We start from the raw sequence: 22,058 nt of genomic DNA, 5'->3' as shown, positions 1-22,058 counted from the left end.
CAACCTCATAATTTGACAGCTCCTCTCTCTGTTTTGGGAGCTGGGGCTAATGATATCATAATTTTCTTTAGTCAGATTGACTTCAAGGGAAACTTAGGTTCAGAGAATCTCACGCATCTGTATTCATTATAAGTTTGTTTGATATTGGCTTAACACACAGTCAAACATTGCCTTTAAATACTGTGCTCAAAAAGATCAGAGTCCAGTTTCATTCATAACGGCCAAAACATTTCAAGTCATCAGGGCTCCACTATAGACTAAAGTTTGATCTGCCAAGCCATTAAAGAGCATGAATCAAAGAGTGGAGAGAGGAACATTAATAAACCGAGTTTCAGTTGGAACCTCTATTCCGCACAGACACCAGTCCAAGACGGCTCGGTTTTCACAATTATACTGACTGACATATTCAATTTCATTTGCATGAAAGGGCCCATTTCCTCTCTGAATCTTTAACTTGCAGGGTGAGGTGGGGTTGTGGAGGGCGATAATTAATCCTAACACATTGGGTGGCAGCCTGACAAATACCCCGCTCCATTTTGGACATACGGGTGGAAGAAAGGAGCATTTAAAGATGCCATTAACCTCATTTGACATCTTTAAGCCACAGCATATCAGTTCTGTGATATTGATGAATTGTCACGGCGACAGCGAGTGACCCAAAATGGACTGGAAGGGGCGGTTAATAGTGAGAGGGGGTAAAAGTGATGCATGTAGCATGTGCCTAATCGCACATTTGACTTTACGTAATCCCTTCAGCATTGTGGAATTCAGCATCAACAATCATTATCATGGTATAAGAATACAGAAAGGTCATTGGCACAACAAGCCTGAGTTTGGTGACCATGAATGCGGTTGCATATGCCTGATTTATAAAGCTTGACCCTCTCTATGGTTTAATTAACAGGAACCATCTGACCCCTTGCCGTGGAAGAACAGGTTGTGGCAATGCAGATACACAAACACAGAGATAAACAAACACACACAAGAGAGAATGAAAGAAAAAGCACAACTACTATACAACAGAACACACACAACGTTAAATCATTTCCTCAGGGCACTAAACAGCTCTCTATCTGCAGCGTTGTGATAAAAAACTTGAATTTTGTAACGGCATGGAAACAAACTCCACATTGTATGTACTCACAAAGGCTCCGGACAGAGAGAAAGAAAAGGAATCGGAGCTTAATTAGAACTGCTGGTTGATTTGCATTGCATGCTCATCGGTAATCTTGCCTTAAATGGAAACTGAAATTCTTATTGCAATTAGTGATTACTTGAAAAGGGATATGGCCCCCGAATGATTGTTAATTACTGGATCAGGAATAGTACATTAATTCGCTGCGGAGGTTTTAATGCAGTGCAATGATGGGGACCCGCTCTTCCATCAATATTGCGCTGCTTGTCACACATAATGAAGTTCATAATACAAGCCTTCTCCCACACTACTCCCCCCCTCTCAACTGCTTAAATGTGCTCTCTAAGCAAAATTCATAACAGTCATTATGTAAAACTAATTCAATAGAATATACAAGAATGCAGCTTAATTGAACTTATAAATATTAAGGCTTCATATAGATACCGAGGCCGCATGTCCATTCTGTGCAAGGGTCAAGGTCTCGCACTTTGCTCATGAGCCACCCAAAGTCTCCCATGATTCAATGCGTGCGTGTCATCGCTTGCAACATGGCTTCAAAGGCGTGAACACTACAGTGCGCATAATCAGAATACGCAACCCACCAGCCGCTTTTTCCTTGCCAAATATTCAGCCCGAGATATATATAAAATATACACAGGTTGCAAAAAATCATGTTTCAATGGGACTTCCTCAACCCCAGTCAGTGTGTATTACTTATGCTCAGTGGCACTGCTATGCAAGGTCTGAGCTCCTGGCGATAGCGCTGCAGGAGCAAGGGCACTCTGCACAGACAACAGCAGCAGCTTCAAAAAGAATGGCTAATGCTCTTGTCCCACATTCAATGCACTGACAGATTCTCTGAAAAGATGGGGGATAGGGGGGGGAAAAGGCACCAAAGGTACACAGGCGCCATACACACAAACATTGTGCACACACGCACACACACACACACACACACATAGGTGTTCGAATATTCTGGCTTGGATGGAGGGAACACTGCAAAGGGGGAAAATGACATTAATAAATTGGGGGGCCTAGGCTTTTTAGAAGAGGACAATAGAAAACTCTGGAAGGTTCCATTAAATAAATATAAAGGACTATTTATGGAACAGTGCTGAGCTTCTTAGCGTGTGTCTCACAGGCAAAGATGGTAAATGAAAGGCTCTTTTATCCAATTATCTCTGTTGTTGATTCATAAAAGCAAAAACCTTTAAGTTATACAATGACAGCTACAATGGCAGTGTGGTCTCTTCCACGGCATATTACAATGTTTGCAGAGGCAAGCGTGTACCCTCTCTCCTCCTCTCTCTCTCTCTCAGTGCCTCGGTCTCTCTACCAGACACACACACACACACACACAAGCTACCGCCGTCTCCCACGAGACACATTAGCGAGGTAGAGGGATCCAGTTTGTCACTTAATAAAACGGCCCACTCAAACAGATGGCTTTGTTCAAACGGCCCCCAACGCTTTAAAAGGGGGAACCGAATCGCTGCTGTGGCAAATCAGACACATGAAAGCGCATCTCCCTTTGCGGTGGAAACCAAACAGAAGGAAGCGTATAAATATTGAATTGCGCCAGTGTCGGCGCGAGACCATCCGTCCTGAGAAAAGAGATTGAAGGGGAGGGGGAGCGGGGTGGAAAACACTAGACCTCCTGTCGGAAATTCCGAACATCTGGACTGGGGTTGTCAAACGCCGATGCAAAATAATACAGAGGCTTCGCTTCCAATGAGACTTCATTTTCATCTCCCTTCATTCATTACTTGTTCATTTGTGTATGAATACGCAAATTGGGGGCCAGTTGGTGTGTGACGGTTTTAAAAAAAAAACAAAAAAAAACAGTTGAGCAAGAAGTATGAAATTTGGATTTGTTTGTCTTGTTTGTTTTCCCTCCAATGTCTGGAAAAAGGAGAGAACACAGATAAGTAATTCTAATTGTGCAGGCTTACTCTGTTTGGTAGTCAGCGCAGTCTATTTGCAAAAAGTTAATTATCTGATAGGATAGGCAGTGGCAGCCACTAACACAGAAATGCATTCGTTCATTCTGTTATCCACAAGGCAATGGAACGATTCATTAAATGGCAGCGCTGCTGCAAAATGGCCAACAGTTATCATGCTGGGGCTGCACGGACTTGAAAAGATGTTATAAATGGCAAAAAGTGATAAACATTCTTCAGCCATGTCAGCTCACTGCCAATGTAATGACATGTGTAGATAGTGGGAGAACAAGATTGTGTATGATTCTGATGCTTCCACCTCACATGTAATTTTCATTTTACGACGTGAGATTGATAAGAAAATATCACGATGATAGGATGTACAGATGACAATCTGCAAGGCTGCTGCATGGCTTTCCACTACCTTTAGCAGAAATCAAAAGATATGGATGGAAAAAGGGGGACGGAAAATCAAATAGGAAGTATATTTGACTGGTTCTGTTCGAGAGGGAATTGCACTGTGCATAGGCCTGTCCTATTTCTTTATAGCATAAACTTCATATAATTGTCTTTGCCCTCAACCACGGAGCGGAAAAGCTTGCCTCATATTTGTTTCCGTAGGAGCACAGATGGATTATGTAGCAAATCGTTCCAGGGATTCGACATTGTATATATAAACAGACTCTAATTTTATGGCTAAGTAGTGCCAAGCCATTTCCGATGGATGCCAGTTGTCAGGCCATAAGAAGTGACACATTCCCTGCACTGTGTTTTCTCAGGCTGTTACAGGGGAACTAGCTCATGCTCCAGCAATCCTGCTAGATGACAACTGGCTTCATTTCAGCGGTTCAGACATCCTGTGAATGCTCCTCAGTTCACTAAGCAAGGCTCTACCTAAACAAAGCTTTTGGGATAAATTCACATTCCTGCATTAGACTACACTGCGCTCTAGCTCTGCCTTTTCCATATCTACATCTAACCCTTGTTAAATTCTAACCAAGATCTCATTTGTTTTTTTGTTTTTTATTAACCGATCTATCTCTTCTGGAAACATTACAATAATCCATTGGGCATGTGATGGACAGTCTATGGAAACGCGATTAAGAAGCAATTTCTGAGGAACTTGAATAAGAGCAATCAAGCTTCTCTACAAACCAACGTCTTACATAACTCGGTATGGAAGAACGAGTCATGGCTCTCTTCTAACCAAAACCCCATTATTAGGACAAAGCAAATGCAGGGGAGGGACCACAAACAGTCACTCAAGGACCAGAGTGACCTTTCACAGCCCATTAATCTTACGTAGGGGTGAAGGAGTAGTATTGAGCAAAGAGAGGAAAGAAGAAATGTTGCTGCTTGAAAACCTTTTTTGAGGAAAAACACCTTTTTCTGTTTGACGTTGACTACAGTATGTTCTGTCAGAATGCAGCAACAAGCGAACGGCATGGAAACCACCGTGCTTCAACCAAACGTTAGGATGACTTTGACAGTGGAGACTCTGTCAGAGGTTTGAGTATCCTCTATGCTCCAGCTTTCATCAGATACTGATAATATCATATGTTTAATGGCTGATACAGAACGTTGGCTTTATTGCTTAATCATTACCGGCAATGACCTTTGATAAGAGCATAAATAGAAAGCAAAGACATATGCTAATAATGCTGTCACTATTGATTCACTGAAAGATGCTGTGAAGTTTAGCATTACCTACTACTTTAGCATTACAGTTTAGGAAAGTGTGCTGCTCCCTTGCCAAATTGAATTCATCAAACCCTGCTAAGAGATGTCACATGTTTGAGATGAGCATTGATTGTCTAGATATCAAAAGAATATTTGTGGTCAGAGTTTGGCCTCTCAGCTGCTGGTTTTAAAGTAATAATTGATAAGATGCCACAGCTTCATAGAATACTACCAATTAATTGATCTATAAAGATTCCTACATTTAAAATAGCTTGTTGATTAGAAATGCAGACAGGATAGAGTATTAGCTATATACTAGTGGGTTGTTTTTCTCAACTGTGCATTATTAAAAATGTCTACAACTAAACCGCATGCGGTAAATCCAAGTTGAGTCCTTTAATTCTTAATTGCGTACCCCCAAACTGCACAGTTCAGTTTGTGCGTGTGGCTGTGTGTCTTTGAAGAGCTACAGATGGGAAACAAATGAAGGCGGGTGGGAACAGGGGCGTAATGGGGGATGGGGGTTTTGACTGGGAAGCAAACAGTGCAATGTCACCGCAGAAGCGAAAAACAACAGCCCTCGGGGGACATAATTAAAATAATCCAGTAAAATTAAGTGCTTTAGATCGCTTGTGAGAGGCTCCTTTTTGATGTGTGTGGATGTGGGAATGATTCAGCGAGAGATGAGGAAGTGTAGAGAGGATGACTGTGTGTGTGTCTGTGTCTGTGTGTATGTTTATGCGAGTGTGTGTAGGTGTTAACAGACTCTCTTCACGTAAGGACTTTTAAGGTGTGTTCTCTTCTATTCAACTATAAGCCTCGTCAAAATAAAACGTAGTATCACAAAGCTACTTGCAAAACTTACTTTCACTAAAATGGCCTTCACTTTCTACAACAATCCTGCCTTTGTATGGTGATTAGCCAATAATATGCATATGAATCACTTTGACGTGAGAGTCGCATCAGGGGTGACTGAAATAAACATGATTGTAGAAGTGAAATACGCCACTTTGCTTTTATATCAGACTGGCAGGCTGTCAAAACAAAACAAGTAAAAAGAAGTGCCACAGATGACGGGGAGGGGTTGATGCCTGATCCTCATTTCTAGCAGTGTGAGAAAAATGGCTATTTGAAAAGCGACTGACACATATCCAAGAAGTGAAACCAAACAAAATGGAACCAAATACTCAGAGGAACCGCTGATGGCTCAGTCTGTCGTTACGAGCGACTGTCTGAGTGTAGTTGTGATGAAATATTAAAAAAGATGCTTCTTGGAGTTCATCTATACTATATCTATCCAACTGTGGCTCGATGAGCGCTTTAATGGAACACTGTGAAGCGTTTCTCAGAGGCTGTGTGTGCAAGAGAGGGCCAATTTCTAAAGACGCGGGGCTTCCCTAGGGCAGAAGACTGCTGGGGACCGGAGATGTGGCCTTTGGACTGATAGAGTTGGTTACGCTTCTCTTCTTAGTCCTTTTCACCCCTCGCCAAACTGAGCCACAATTGACAGAGCAAGAGAGTACACAAAAGCGCCGGCCTCAAGTGCAAATGTTTGCCAGCATTAATGGGCTCTACTCCACTGGGCAAGCCAATGTGTGTGATTTTTTTGTATGTGTGTGTCGAGTATATGTGCATAAGCATGTGAAACGTGAATATGAATATAGGCATGCTATTTGCGTATATATATGCCGTGTCAGTCTGTGTCTGTGTGTGTGTGTTTGCATGACAGTGCTTTTGTGTATACATATATATATAATGGGAGTGCGCCATGAATCAATCAAACACTTTAATACTCACACATGAATTTGTGAGCTTGGAGACATGAGCTTGAGGCATTAAAAAATCATATAAAATGTAAAGACCTCTAATATATCTGCTATTCCTCCTTTTCATAATTATCTGTATTATTTTAAAAGTGCAACTGTGAGTAATGGCTTGAGCTGTTGGCTTTTAGTGGGGAGTGGAGAAAATTTCAGACAGATAGAGAGAGAGTAAAAAGCCAGTGACATTGTCACAAAATGCCACAGGGTACTCCGATGTGGTGCTCAGTAAGTAGCGACTGCAGCCCTTTCCTCTCATTGATTAAAGGTTAAATACTCGGCAGTCACATTGACTCAGCATTATTGTTTTGTTAACCTCATGAATATTCTGGAAAAACTAGTGCACTTAGCGTACAAAGCGAACACAAAGCGAGAGCGATTTTTCAACTTCAAGACTGTCGAACGGCCGGAGAGCTACTGCGCCAAGACTGTAACGTCAAATAAGTGTCCTTCACACTAGATAATGGCTTGAAAAGTCAATTATTTAAATGATCACAGCTGTAGGAGTCGACTACAGCACGTAAGGATATACAGCATCCTTTGCGTCTGTAGGCTGCCTTCAGGTTTCATGTAAATTAGTATCCCTCAACACTTTAAGAACACTGTATGTGTGTGTGTGTGTGGCATTTCAATGAAAATGCCCTGACATCCAGAGAGTATGGGCATCACTCCAACATACATCTTGTCGAATCACATGTTGGCATGGTCTGGAAGGTGGGGTGGCACCGGTCTGAACATGATGTCAACTTTAAACACTCACTCTGCTCATTATGAGAGGCTAGTTTCTCCTTTTCTCCTTCCATTGTTCTCCCTCTCCCTCTCTGCACTATTCACTGATACGTTACAATGCAGCTTGCATGAAGCCCGCACGATGGCGGTGACTTTGACAATAGAGAAGCTGGTACAGGACAGAAATGACAGTATTATAAAGTTAAGTGAAATAAAAGTAATTCATGTTGAATTTGGAGGGAATTTAAAACATATGCTGTGTAATGTAAACAGCACATGAAGTATGTCTGTAGCAGGACTTTCTCCTTGGTGTGTTTTTGGAGCCGACATTTTCACTCTGCAGCGCGCAAGGCGAGGCCGCTGTCATTAATCATTCCACAGGTGCAAGAGCATTGTCAGAACCCGTACGTCCCTTTTGCCTTTTCAACCTGGGAGGAAGACGGGGCGGGTGTGTGGTGTGTGGTGTGTGGTGTGTGATGGTGGGGGGTGGCGAGGTGGCGGAGGGAGGGGGGGGTGAACACGTCCCTAAAAAACAATTTCCCTTCCCCTTCTTCTTCTTCTGCACTGAATTTGTCAGGAGGGGGAACCGAGTCCAGACGAATTGGATTCCATTTTGTGGTCATCTTCGTTTTTTCCTCCTTCCATGACTCTTTCTTTTTCTTTGCCTTGCCTACAGTCCTTACAGCCATCCCAGCGCCATTTATCACATTGCCATCTCGACAGTGCCTGCCCCCTTCCTCGCTGGGAAGCCATTAGAGCATCTCTGCATCGCGGCAGCCAGATTGCATTCCGGTCCCCGCTCGCGACATTTATCATCTTTTGTCCTAACTTTTTATCTGCCCCTACCCTGTGTGAAGCCCTATCTGCGATGCCCGCTATAATGAAACACTGGGAGGTGAGGCTCAAGTAAATAACCTAATTAAACCTAGCGAACGGGGACAAAGGGGGAAAAAAATGCACAAAAGGCCTTTGTGAGAATGCCAGAGGAGGAACACTCACAGATGGCAGTGAGGAAGTTGAAGCAGTGATGTGGCACGATGCCCATGCCACCTTCTCATCCCAGTATTTATAGTACAGCGAGTAGTGGTGTTGTTTTGGCCAAAGATGTCCTCTTTAGTTGATTGGGACTAACGTGGTATGAGACCGTATCCTGTAATGAGAGCCGCACCTCTGATGTTCTGATGAAGCGCTGATTGCACATACATCAAGAGATGAGCAGAGGATGCGGCGAAAACAACTTTCCTGTGAGGCAAGGAAACATCTCCTTGATAAGGACCAAAGCTTTGAGTAATGGTCCTAAGAGAAAATCTATCCCTCCCTCTCACTCTCATTCTCTCCTTTCTCATTCTTAGGCAAAAGTCGAGCCAACTCTGATTGCTCTCATTAGGGACAAAATGAAGAATGCCAAGCGTCATAATTATCGGCGCACCGCTCCAAACAGTATCGAGTCGATACGGCAAAATGTCAGGAGGGCATTAGCGTCCAATTATTAATCCATATCAAGCTGGGGAGGACAATTTAATTATCACCTAATCGATATTTCCAGATCTTGTACAGATGTAGTGCAGTGACCGGGTGGATAGATTTGCCTTACGAGAAGCCCCATGCAGAAAGAAGGGCAGCTGGGCACAGTAGCGAGGCGCCAGTAAACAGGGATGTGCCTCTTTCAAGTAGTCAGAGAAAAACTACATAAGGTTAACATTAAAATCTTTCTGTTTTGCGATTATTTGCTTGGGGAGCGGGAGTGCCTTGGATGGCCTGCAGTGTTAGTGCCACTGTGTTTGCCCCATTTGTGCTGGCTAATTTGACTCGAACCCCAGTATCGTTTTCCTCTAACGGGAAGTAGTTCTCATCCTGTTACCAAGGCATGCCGCCTTGACCAATGATATGACTCTCTTTGTTTACCAAAGCTCAATAAGCCAGTGCATGGTGCAAGAGTAATGCAGGTTAATGGGTTATGAATCATAAAAAGACACACCGCCATTTGTATAGCTTTTATTAACAATTTAGTATTCTGTCATTGCCAGTAATATTGCTTACTTTCCGTAGGTAGACTCTCTGTTCTCAATGAAGCCTGCATAATTACTCTCATTGTACCTGAGACAAACTATCTCAAATAATGTCAGTCAAGCCTTTGTGCAAATGATGAAACAGAATGAATGCTGTGTAACAGGCCCTTGTGGATTTCAAAGACGCCACACAATGAGGCGAGGCAAAACAAAAGTGGCTGTCTTCCACGAGATAGCAGTCATCTTGAGATAAGAATACCCTCTCGTGGTTCTGTTTTGCTTTTTCGTTTGCTATTATTGTGACTTTTCTTTCCATCCCTGGATCGCTCCAGTCACTCCACAACCAATTGATTACCACTGCTGTGTTTTTGCAATGGGTTGCTGTTTTTAATTTAAGGCTACATTGTCACTTGACTTTTGGAAGGCCTTTTTTTTTTTTTTAAACACAGTAATCATTTTAAATTTGTTTTCCCTCCAATGCTTGTTTCCATTTGCTTTAATCACCTATTATTTTTGTTATTATTAGTGATGGTGTTGCTCTCTTGTGGCACCAGTGTGACCCCTTCTGAATTGCTTCTCTTTAACAAAGATGATGAGGCCACAAATCTTTGCGCACACCAATAAAAACTTGCTTATTCCATGTAGCCTAGTGATGTTGACTCGGCAGCTTTGATAGAAGTTGGGTGAAGTTCACTTTAATGACTAATGCTTTTTAGATAAAAGTTGACTTTTGTCATGTATCTGACAAGAGACTTGAAATGAGATCAAAATGTGACATTCAATCCAAAATGCAATATCTTTAATCTGTTTACCTTTGACTTTCATTACCAAATTTCAGAGCCTGAAAATAGGGTTGAGATCATTTCATAAGATGGCAGGAAACTAATCATATCTACAGGATTAAAGTTGTAGGCTTCAGGATTACTTTTTGGAAATTATCTTTGAGCTTTGCAAAAATGAATTGTGACATTCATGTGAGGCTAATAGCCTCACTACTATGCATCTAGGTTTAAAGGAACATGTCAAGGAAGCAGTTATGATCAGCAGTAGCAGTGAGTAACACTGAGCAGTCCAGAAACAAAAAAGGAATCCCTATAACCCAAATTAGCTTCCCCTTTCCTTCAGTCCTGTCGTCTCATCTGATTTGAACATTGTCCATTTCACCCACCTCATTCTTTCCTCTCTACTTATCTTCTGTTCTCCAACATAACTCTGCCTTTGAAAGTCAAGTCATCTTAAGTGCTCTTTCTCTTGCGTGTTTTTCTCTCTACAACGTCTTCTACCTACTTAATGTCTACCCCCCTCTCCCCAAACTTGCATACACTACTAACCACCCACAGTCCCTATTCTCAGTGCTTCAGTGTGGGTCACGGCGCCACTGGATTTTTCACACTGGCTGATCAATAGTGCTTTTAGGCGGGATCTGAGAATGGAAGCATATGATTACAGATGCTGCCCATCTCTCGGTCCCATCAGGGTTGCCTGAGTTGACATCTGCACATGTGGGTGTATAGATGGTGTATGTACGGGGAGAACACAGACACTATTTTTAGATCATGTCCATACTATGAATATGCATACATCTGTGCGTGGCTGTTAGTGCATATGTTAGCATACAAATGCCTGAGGAATGTGTGCATATCAGATGTGTGGGAGTATGTACAATAAAAATGGGTGTGATTACATATGTATGCGGGGGAGTGCACACAAGCGCATGTGCATGATTACGTATGTGTATACACAAGGCATCAAGGCAAGTGATTTTCTTGAGAATGAGGTCGGAGATAAATTTGAATCTCATGTAGAATGAAGGCAATTTGAGGTATGAACAGCAGTGTCCCGCACACTTGACACTGCTGATCAACCTAAAATCTAGGTGTCTATCCAGAATGAAGGGTAGCATGTTGCAACCTTAGTGTGGGAAATGTTGTGGCCGTGTTTAACCTGGCCCTTCGGCAGCGCTTCGCCACCTGGTAACTGAGTAATCGGTAACATCAGCTGGGCGTTCCCATTCTCCTCCTACTGGTGTAGGCATAATTCCACCAAAGGCACACAAATAAGGCCGTCGCTGCGGGACTTGATGGCAAAACTGCAGCCTATCCTTTTTGCGGACATCTCTGCCTGAATAATCGCGAGGGGGAAAAAGCACAGCCAATTAAATCGCGCCGTGTAATGAGAGGCAACAGATCATGCGGTGTGAAATTACTGTCTCTCCCGGGCAGTGGCAAGGAGGGTGAGGCAGTGAAAGGGGATCTCTGCGAGGCTCTCTGATTATGTGTTATTTTTCCTCTCTCCGAGGGGCACGAGGAGGAGAGGAAAGTGGGAAAATCTTATTTGGAATGTGTACTTAAAGAAATCCATGTAGGCATAAATCCTGACATTATCGACTCTGCTCAACAGCCGCCCTCCCATATGTACACTCTTGTACTAACGATCAGACTTAAGGAGAGACAGAAGTGGGGAGATGAGTGGATAAAGGGACGACTGTGTAAAGACTGATCAGACTTTAGCGGGGCTGAAAGTTTGTGATGAAATATGCTGGACTGCATCTTTTCCTCTACATAGGGACGTAAGGATTTGGGATTTTGGGGGGGTAGGGGGGTGAGGGAAGCTCAGCAAAACCAAAAAACAAAGCATCACCTTTCAAGGCAAATAATCTCTCTGGAATCGTCTGTCACCCTACCTCTGTTGTACATTAATTAGCTACACTTAACTTGAAATATCCTTAATCATGGCTCGAGTGATAGAAGGGATCACGGTAATTAATTAGTTGATGAGGGAATGATGAATGACACAAAAGACGGCATCATGGGAGTCGGAGTATTAAAGCTAAGGGGAAACAGACTGCTCATGGATGCTATGATGGATGCTGTATAAACACCTCATCAGTGTCCAGGGACACTCCTGGCATGGCGTGTGAATGTGTGCATGTGTGTCTGTCGATGTGAGCTAATGCGAGCATTGATATTCCATATTCCTGCAGCGATTGGATGGGCACTTAGCGCGCTGCACCATTAGAATCAAGGGCTTGGCTCAATTTCAACTGGAAAAGCCTGTGGGTCTGGCCGTGGCGTGAGAGCATTTTCACCTCTCAATGGAGGCTTTCACTCTCATTTGCCATAACTAATAAACCACACTAAAGCTGTGTGTCACAATAAATCTGAGCTCCCCAAATGGCATGACTCACTTGATGATGTAGAGAAGCCAGAGAGCGGGAGTGAGCGAGTGTGACTCAGTGAGTGCGCGAACGAGTGAGCGAGTGAGTTAATGAATGAGTGAGCAAACGAATGAGCGAGGGAGGGAGGGAGGGAGGGGTGCAGAAAAGAGTGACAGATGTGGTGTGTGAGGGAGTATTAGGTGAGGAAAGACAGCTCTCCAAAGACGGACTTTGAGCACTCACTCCATCACTGCGCGGAATGTAAATCAACTGTGACAAGAAGAGCTCCGGGCATAAAGATTCCCAATCGGCGTCAAGTGTTGGAGAGTGCTGTAGGTAAGAAGGTGGGGATGTAAGCTTTCTGTCGGGGACCAAGAGATCGCCCCGAGGCGCCGCGCAGAGATGAATGGTTTAGACCATTAACCCCACTGCAGCATCTCAACACCCCCCACAGGCACACAAATGTGCTGTGTTGAGATCAGTGCAATGTGCTACACTCTCGGGACCCCTGGAGTGAGACCAAAGCACAGGCCTAGGGCCAGGTGTTGCTTGCGCGCGCGCACACACACACACACACACACACACACACACACACACACACACACACACACACACACTAAGGCAGAGGGTTGAAAAACACTTTTCGGATTGCACAGTGACATATAACAAGCACACAAAAACACACACCCTCTCCCTCCAAAAAGATATACAGACTCACACACCAAGAATGTAGGGGGCTTTATGGTTTTTGCTCACTCAGACAAAGTCATACATTCAGCAATATGCAGGTGGCTTTGACATTTTTAAGAGGATAATTCATAGAGGGACTCAGGCGGACCAGGACCAGGCTCTCCCATTCGTCTTGACTCGTTCCAAGTTCACATACTTCACTTACTGTATACAAAATCCAGATTCATTCTTCATTCCTGTGGATGATAGTCATACCCCAGTGTATACCACGTGTTTTAGAAATATGTTTTATAACCACATATTATTAATGAGCACTAAGATTGTATTCATGAATCTGCTTTATTGGCCCAGAGTCGATTAATGAGCTGTTAATTTGGTATAATCCTGCTTCAGCCAAACCTGCATGAAACAACCATTTATTCTCCCATACCTGAATCCTGTGCTCCAGAAAATGCTGGATGAGTCAATCCAGACCCAACAGATAAATCAATATGCCATTGCAAGACTGCACTAATGCAAATTACATCAATGGACAATCTATTCTGTTGAGATTTTTGGTTTTAGGCATATTGGAACAGATCCATAAACACGGTGGCCACATTGAGTGATGCCAGTTCAAACTGGTAAATGTGAATTTTGATGTTGGAACACTTTGCTCAGTGAGATGAATAGGAAAACAAAGCACAATAAAATTAAATCAGACAGCCACAATATTTGAGCTCCTAATCCATATTTTAGTATGAATTCCCCAGCCTCAGATGTGTATGTGATGATGAGTAGTTTGAGTCCGGCTCCAGTAATCCCGGTGCTGCAGCCACAGCATCAATCTATTAATTGCACTGTCACTGTGGTGATGTCATGAAACACCCGCATTGTTATACAGTTCGCTGGCATACAGTATGAAGGGTGATCTGATTTAGCATATGCCAGCAAGGCCAGCATCATGCCAAGCGTAAGCCAGGCAGATGCAAAACAGCTGGCATTGTGCTCAGCTCACCGGCTGATCCCAGCATCAAAGGCATGCTACAGGGTACCCTTGTGTGTGTGTATAAGTGTGTGTGCACTTTTGCGTCTGTGTACATGCGTGCCTGTGTAAGTGTGAGAAACCTGGTCTGGTGCACCGCTTTAACAGGGTCATCTTCATGTTGTTTTGTTCTCCCCCTGGTGTACTGAAAGCCATGCCATTTCATAGTATGATTGACGAGGCCATTTTATGTTGAGGTATTCAAATATATGGAGTTGGAGAAAGGAATTCTGGCGCATTGCTGATTGCCACTCCAATAGATTTGCAATTTGTGTTGTGGTGCTTTTGCGCTGTCAATATTCCCACTCATACTTTAATGGTACACCGTGGCTAAATTGCCCCTCCATTTTCAAGTCAATGTGTCTTGAAGACACATTGACTTGCACTTAGATATAGCATTAGTGACTGGAGGCTAGCCTTTAATTACCTGCATCTGTGCCTGTACAAAGCCCCCGTATTATATGTGAACATCTACTTTTCTTGAGTGTAGGAGGGTCAGGAGTGTGGTGAAAATTGCTTGGCTTTTGTGTGATTCTGTGGTCTAAGTGAGAAGCAAAATGACTACAATCCATAGATGAGGCTAATGGCGTTAAATAACACACTTGGGCATAGTTGCTAGAGAAATCGGCATTCATGCAGTTAATAATGGACCTGATACAACATCTTTTAAACATAATTGCACAGTACATTGTTGACGAGGAGTTGGTACTTGCATTTTCAGCTGAAGAAAATTATAATGACTACTTATTCATTTAGTTCAACCTGCAAGCAAGCATCTTGCGTAGCCCTGATAACATTGTTTTATCTCAGATTCACAGTCTTGTCACGAAGTCTTCTTCCAAACAACTAGATGGTAATTAAGTACTGGCACTCTAAGCCGAAGGTGTTTTCACTGCATTTATTTGAAGTGTGAACATGATGCGTGCTCCCTGCTCTACAGAAGCTGATGCTGGTTTTAGGATGTACTGTACTAAGACACTTTTTGAACTGAGCGAGTGGAGCCAACAATGAGATTTCCACTTGAGCAGTGTCCGGCAGAATGATAAACGAGGGGGAGACCGGAGGAATTACAATGATTTAAAGCTGGATCAAAACCACTTCGAGTTCCGTTCTCTCCTCGCTTTAATGCCATTCTGCGTGGATACGCTAACATGCAAGCCGTGTGTGTGTGTGTGTGTGTGTGTGCATGTGTACGTGTGTCTAATTGGATGTGTGACAGGCAGTGTGTGTGGGTGAATGTAGGTTGATGCTCTTTTGAGTACACACGGTGCATTCGCACGTGTGTATGTGCCTCCATTTGTGTTCGCGTGTTTTGTGTCAGCATGTTAGCGCTGTGTGGGTATATGAGTGTAAAAGGGAATGGAATAGACTCAATTTAAATCGAATTAGCATGCAGGCAAATTAAGCAGAGGGATTTAATTTGAGCTGTTGTAAAAATGCTAATTTCAGTACAGCCCGGAAGCTCATATGCAAATACAACACTATTTTACAATAATTCATATTAGACCAGGCATGCATAAAACACACATATTACAGCCCAATGTCATCCGGGGAATACAGTATCATTAGCTCTCGGACTTGCTACAAGGTGATCCTGCTCAGGGGTGTGTGTGTGTGTGTGTGTGTGTGTGTGTGTAAGTGTGCGCACATGCATGTATTTGTCTTCCATTCATACATATATCAGTGTTGCAGTTGCACTGTTGCATTTCCCTACAAGGCTCTCTCTCTATTCAGGGTTTGTTTGTGTGTGTGTGTGTGTGTGTGTGTGTGTGTACATATTTGTCCATTCCTACATGCATCTCCCTGATTCTATCAATATGTACCATAACAGATTTATAAACACCACGTCACGCATCGTTATGACCATCCCCACTCCACGATGCATCTGCCCCCACACATCTGCACATCTGCCTTTTGGAAATGACTGTAACACTGGCAGATTCTGGGAGTAATGGATTGCTACTGCAGCGCTGCTGACCAAATAACTCCTTATAGAGCAGTAGAAGCTCTTTGATGGTAGCCGTGTAACTCTCTCCTTCATATCTAATAGTGAACATATGGGAAGCTTGTTCCACACACAATAAACAGTCATTTTATTGATGGAGATGTGTCTAATTTGACCTCAATGTCGGGACAAAAAAAAAAGTCTTCCCTCTCTTGCCTTCTGATTATTGTACAGCTGCCAGAATGTGTCCATCTCTTTATTTTGCTGGCTTTTGTGAGCAAAAATGTGGACAATTCTGCCCCCACCCCACCCCCAACCCCACCCCCTTTTTTTCCACACTGCATTCCTGCAATTGCTCAAAAGAAGTGGTGCATAAATCGACTATTTGCTGTTTTGTTCCCATGTGGTTCACCTTGGATTGTTGGCTCCAGAGATGTTGTTGGCGGTGAGTGTTGACAATGAGTGTGTGTGCGTGTGTGTGTGTGTGTGTGTGTGTGTGTGTTTGCATGCATGCTTGTGTGTAAACAAGTGTGAAAGAGTGAGATGAGGTTTGAGTGTTAATGTCTTAATGTGTAGAGAGGCTGGGGGGAGCCTGTCGATAGTCATTTGACGTGTTAGAGAGAAGCGCGCTGGCTCACTGGGACTCACCATGCCATCCACCAGCAATGAGAGGAATCAATTAAAACACTGTTAGGCCCACGGTTTGACTTGGTCCATCACAGCGTGGGATATGGAAGGCTAAAGAGTGTGTGTGTGTGTGTTTGTAAACCAACAAGACCCCACAGAGTTAAGTGACTAAATCTTTTCGACATCTGTTTATCAGGAAAAAAAAATCAGGCACTATCGGTGAGTTTCACAAAATGGGGCATGGGGGGAACTGTGATGTCACTGAGAGACAGGCTCTGACCTCTAACACTGGGTTTGTTTTTGCTCCATGTGGGCTGATGAGTCTGATGAAACAAACAGTCTATCGAATTAATGAACAGCCAAGTTGTTCAGTGCCTATGCCCACACCAAAGATTTTGGCCCATGTTTCATCCCTTCCCAGGTGGAGATGTGTAATGCCTCTAGTGCTCCTCTTATCCTCCTACTCTTCCTTTTCGCACTACTGTTTAGCAAAAGACACAGAGGAATTGTTGTTGCCTCCCCCCCTCTCCCTTTCTCTCTCTGTCCCCTTGGCTCACCAGGGACAATTATGCCCCTCTTTCAAGCTATTGCCAAGCCCAATTTGCCACACAAATTAAATGGGCCGCATTTGAAGAGCGAGGGGGAGAGGGTGAAGGAGAAAGTGAGAGAGAGAGAGAGGCAGAGAGAAGGCCAAAGACAAAACAATGACAGAGTGAAAACAACCAACGGACCAAACAGACAAACGCAATAACAGAATCCTCAAAGATTATTCTCGAAGTTCCTGCCAGCTACATACAGGCCTTATGTGTCTGCCGCCGACACATTTCCAAAAAGACTAATTTCCCTGGTAGCACTCCCATTACCAACATTAGCGGTGAGTCTAATAAATACGCGCGTGAGTGTTGGGGGGCCTGATTTGTCTTTTAGTTGCGAGGGGCTAAGGTGTCCACTGTGTGGGGTGGCACGTAGGACTGGCTCCGAGGACCGGGCCATCTGTTGAGCAGGCCGACTCAGCCATTTTCTGCTCTCACGTGTCTCATATCCTTCACCGCGTCCACACCCGGAGGCTAGCGCACACCAAATGGATTCAGAGCACCAACAGAGGGCAGCTTCCCCATCGGAAAGTCTGTTGGATTTCAGGGCGGGGGGGGGTGAGGGTGAGTCTGGAGCGGAGTAAATGGAGTGGAGGTCCTTTTTGGTCCTCGGTGCACACTGCAGATGGGGAGAGAGCCCCGGAGCGTCTGGGCTGTTTATGCAGATGCGGTGGCACAGCAGAGGAAATTGAGGAGCTTCCGAGTCGCTGGCAAGGGGCTATCGCGCTGGCTCCAAACCACAGGGAGGGAAAGGCGGGGAGAAGACAAAGAGGCAGGCAGAGAAAAGGCGAGAAGGAAAAAGAACAAATAAGAAACGGGGAGAAAATTAGCAAGAGAGACAGAGAGAGATTAGGAAGTGAGACAATAGAGATGAGGTGGGAAGGGGAGGAGCAAACGAGTGCAGGAGCGAGACCGGGAACAGAACAGAGCAAATACGAATCCCCAGGCTGATATGTAGCGCCTGAAGCGGTTCTGGCTCTTCATAGGCCCTTGTTCTCACACCTCGGTCACAGGCAGGACATGCGCCTCCTCCCCGTGACCTCCTTGACTCCCCAACACCCCCTCAGTCATTATTAGACAGCCGTTGTGACTACCTCACGGTAAGTTTGTTTTGGCTTTGAAATGATGACCCAGCACAGCTGTTTAAGTGGGGTATGGGGTAGCAGCAGCTGCTAACACACACACGGCCACAGGGAGGAAAATGATGGTGGGGTTTGGGGGGGGGGAGGATGGGAAGCACAGAGGCGTCAGGATTTCGGGGGCTGTTGACTGCACTTGTGGAGGTTTCTGTTACATCTGTGCTCAAATTCACCTCGGAATGTCTGGACGCTTAAGTGTGGAAGTGTCGTCAGGACAGTTGTCTGAGGGAAAGTTTTGGCAATAGTCAAACGCTGCCATGTAAATTCACACTCCTGTGCGGAACATGGGGCTTACTGAAGAGATAGCTAAAGAGCCACCTCAATGGTAACATTTATTGACCATTAATGCCGTTTTGGGAAGGTCCCATAATTAAATTGTGTCAATAAATCCCGGAAGCGCACATAAAGGGGGGGGATAAACGGAGAGTACATTTCTCCATTTGCCTCTCCCCCGCTGTGAGACATATGCGGCGGGAGGGGGAGACGAAAAAATAAAACACATTTGAACAGATTGCAGGGAACATTTCTCAAGCACAAAGCTGAAAGTCTTGCCCATCAATTCCACTTTGCGTGGCTCTCTGGTATATGACCTTGGGTGAATGATCCCTCCATTCAGAGATATTCAGCTGAACTGAGGGGATTTCAGTCGGTGCGAGGGGAGCAATAAAACTTTATTCATCCCACTGTGACTAGAGAAGCTAATGATTCATGGATCTTAGTGTAAAAAAAAAAAAGAGGGGGGGTGGGTGGGGGTGAGGGGGTGCTGTGGCGCAGGGACAGAGCTCAATGGGGTTTGAAAACTGTTGTCACACATCAATGGGCAGGTGTCTGATGTCAAGTAACTCAATTCCAATGACTTTGCATCACGAGATTCTAGATCGAGGCCTGTGCATTTCTAGTTAAAAAGATTTTTTGCTGGAGAAGAGAATAGTTGGAAAATAAAGGCTTGTACCTATACTCTAGATTTTTTGCCTCATTTTCATACCAAAAAAAAATCAATATTTCCTCCATAATTTTGTTCTAGGGGGGGTGGCCTTAAGACAGGGTGACCCATCGCTCCTATTCAACGGTAGGGGAAATTCTGGGATACCTTTTAAAGGGATAATTAATTTACTAAAACATAATTGAACAATTAAAGGAGCAAATAAAATGTGCAAGAAAAATGTAATTTCAGTGCAGGTTTACAGAATTTTTACGTAGCTGTGATCAGAGAGGAACCTGCATCATATCGGAGGTGGACAACATCACTGGCCCATATCCAATATTTAATAAAAGGCCAAATCTGTCCAATATATCAGCCATCCGATATATCGATCTAACCCTGGTGTGTCTATATGTGTTTTCATGTGCCACGCACATTTGCGTGTCTGATGTCCATCAATGAAAAAAGAAAAGACACAAAAACAATTCCACACTAGAAACCCCGCCCCGATCCCAACGGCACACGACACTTCAGGCCCGCGTGAAAGCCGAGGGTCCACTTACTTTCGGCGTCGGCGAGTGGAGGAGCAGACCCAGGACGAGCAGCAGCGGCAGCAGCAGCGTGGGTCTGGCTCTGTGCATGGTGGGACAGCTTGGCACCAGCATGCTTTGGCAGCCTCGGTGGCGCTGGCTCACAGAGCCCTGTGAGTCAGTCTGGTCTGATTTCTCAGATGCAGGGTATTCACAGCCTAAACAAGGGAAGGGAGGGGAGGGTAGGAACGGGGAGAGGGAGGGAGGGAGGGAGGGAGGAAGAGGGAGAAAGAGAGAGAGAGGAGAGAGAGAGGGACTGAATGAAACAAAGCTGTTTGGCTCCATGGGTTTTATCTATCCCTGCACATTTCTGACATACCCCCACACAGCCTCGGCTGGAGCTGACAGGGGATGGGAAGAGGCTGATGTGCTCGCGGGGTATGTTCTGACAGTTCTCTAAATGGAATAGTCACTTCACGCAACGTGTGTGCACGTGTGCATCAGAGAGAGAGAGAGAGAGAGAGGAGAGAGAGAGAGAGAGAGAGAGAGAGAGAGAGAGAGAGAGAGAGAGAGAGAGAGAGAGAGAGAGAGAGAGAGAGAGAGAGAGAGAGAGAGAGAGAGAGAGAGAGAGAGAGAGAGAGAGAACCCACGCAGATGAAAGCACTAATAAGATTTTGTCTTCACAGCTTTGGTCGCATGCGGCAGTTAAATACGCTGTATAATAAGAGTAGTTCATTTTAAGTCCTGTTCAGATTAATGTTGATGTACGCTTCAAGTAAGGAGCACTGCATAGGTTACTGTATCAATTTACATGTATGCACAGCATAATATAAACAGTAACATAAACAAGGGCAACACTGAATTTACCAGGGACATCATATAATAATAACAACAATGTTAATATTAATATAAATATTAATATTAATGTTAACAACAATAGCAATAACAATAATGGATTATAATAATACATATTGCAATCATTATTACAATATTTTTTTATTATTAATATCATTATTATCATTAGAAGTAGTAATAGTATTGTTGTTGTTATTGTTATTATGATTTGTTGCAAATAATAATTGTCATGAAATAGTCATAAAACTGAAGACAACTGAATATGCTTGGAAGTCTGGGTTGATTTGACCACTGCAGTAAGAGTCTGTTGAGAATTTCTTGATGAATAGCTGTATAAAATGCTTGACACAACGTTATCTACTAGCTACAGTGTGATATACTGCAGTGCCACCAGTACACCCATTCAACACCAGAACACATTTATGCTCCTTGCGCCACATTCAATCCGCAGCAGATGCTTTAATAGCTCTAAGTGCCTCTAAATGGATTAGAGGTAAAATAAAGTTTACTCTAAATCTATACAAAGTGATGGAGTAGCTTAGCTTCAATGTGCACTCTCTCTCTCTCTCACACACACACACACACACACAAATACACATGTGCCTCTTTTATCAAGCGCTGCTTAAACAACAAATAAAATCTATAAGACAGAGTGGGCAAGTGCTGCTGTTGTTTGCTACTGGAGCCTTTATCGAAGGGGCCACTACATGGCTGTAAAATCAATGTGACACAGTGAGCCAGTATTAGCTGCTGACCGGCTCTATCCCTTGTCATCCATTTGCTTAAGCCGTAGTGATCCTTAGTGATGGATGCTCTGCGGTAGTCTTTGGCTCTTAACACAGCTGGCAGCTAATCCAAGCGTGTGAGCTTTGATGACATACTGCTGGTTAGCATGCTAGCTAGCATGCTGGCTAGCCTGCTAGTATATGTCCCATGACATGGGCACAGCATTTCTGACCTCTCCAAGTTGGCATTTAGCAGCTAGCGTCACAGTCCGTCCAGCCGATAGGCCTACTGGACGCTAGCGACACCGCAGGCCCAGAAGGTGGCAATTCTGCACATAATCCTTCTATTAGAAAGGATATTTTGTTGGGCTGTTTATCTGTAGATTTGACCACCACCCACCAAAAAAAAAAGCCCTGAGCCCAATCAGTGGGCCAGACGATGACAAAGTACCTCATTTCCCTGTTACCAATCATCCGCTTTCTCGCTCCTCGCTCTCCCTCTTTTATTTCCGTGGGCTGCAAATGGCAGAAAAGACGG

General features: G+C 44.1%; 1 protein-coding gene across 1 annotated transcript in view; it reads right to left on the bottom strand.

Moving 5' to 3' along the window:
* Positions 1–20,116, bottom strand: part of LOC139658373 (receptor-type tyrosine-protein phosphatase delta-like) — a 100,556-nt gene extending 80,440 nt beyond the window's left edge. Inside the window, exon 1 of the mRNA XM_071536489.1 lies at positions 19,974–20,116. The gene's annotated coding sequence lies outside the window, so the exon portion shown is untranslated. The remainder of the gene's footprint in view (positions 1–19,973) is intronic.
* Positions 20,117–22,058: the final 1,942 nt, after the last annotated feature.

The sequence above is a fragment of the Centroberyx affinis genome, unplaced genomic scaffold (assembly GCF_046629955.1).
Source record: "Centroberyx affinis isolate AG114_WGS23_722 - 3 ecotype Tasmania unplaced genomic scaffold, CSIRO-AGI_Caff_v1 ptg002880l_1, whole genome shotgun sequence".
NCBI lineage: Eukaryota > Metazoa > Chordata > Actinopteri > Beryciformes > Berycidae > Centroberyx > Centroberyx affinis.
Note: the sequence above shows the minus strand (reverse complement) of the source record. Positions and strands in the feature narration are given on the sequence as shown.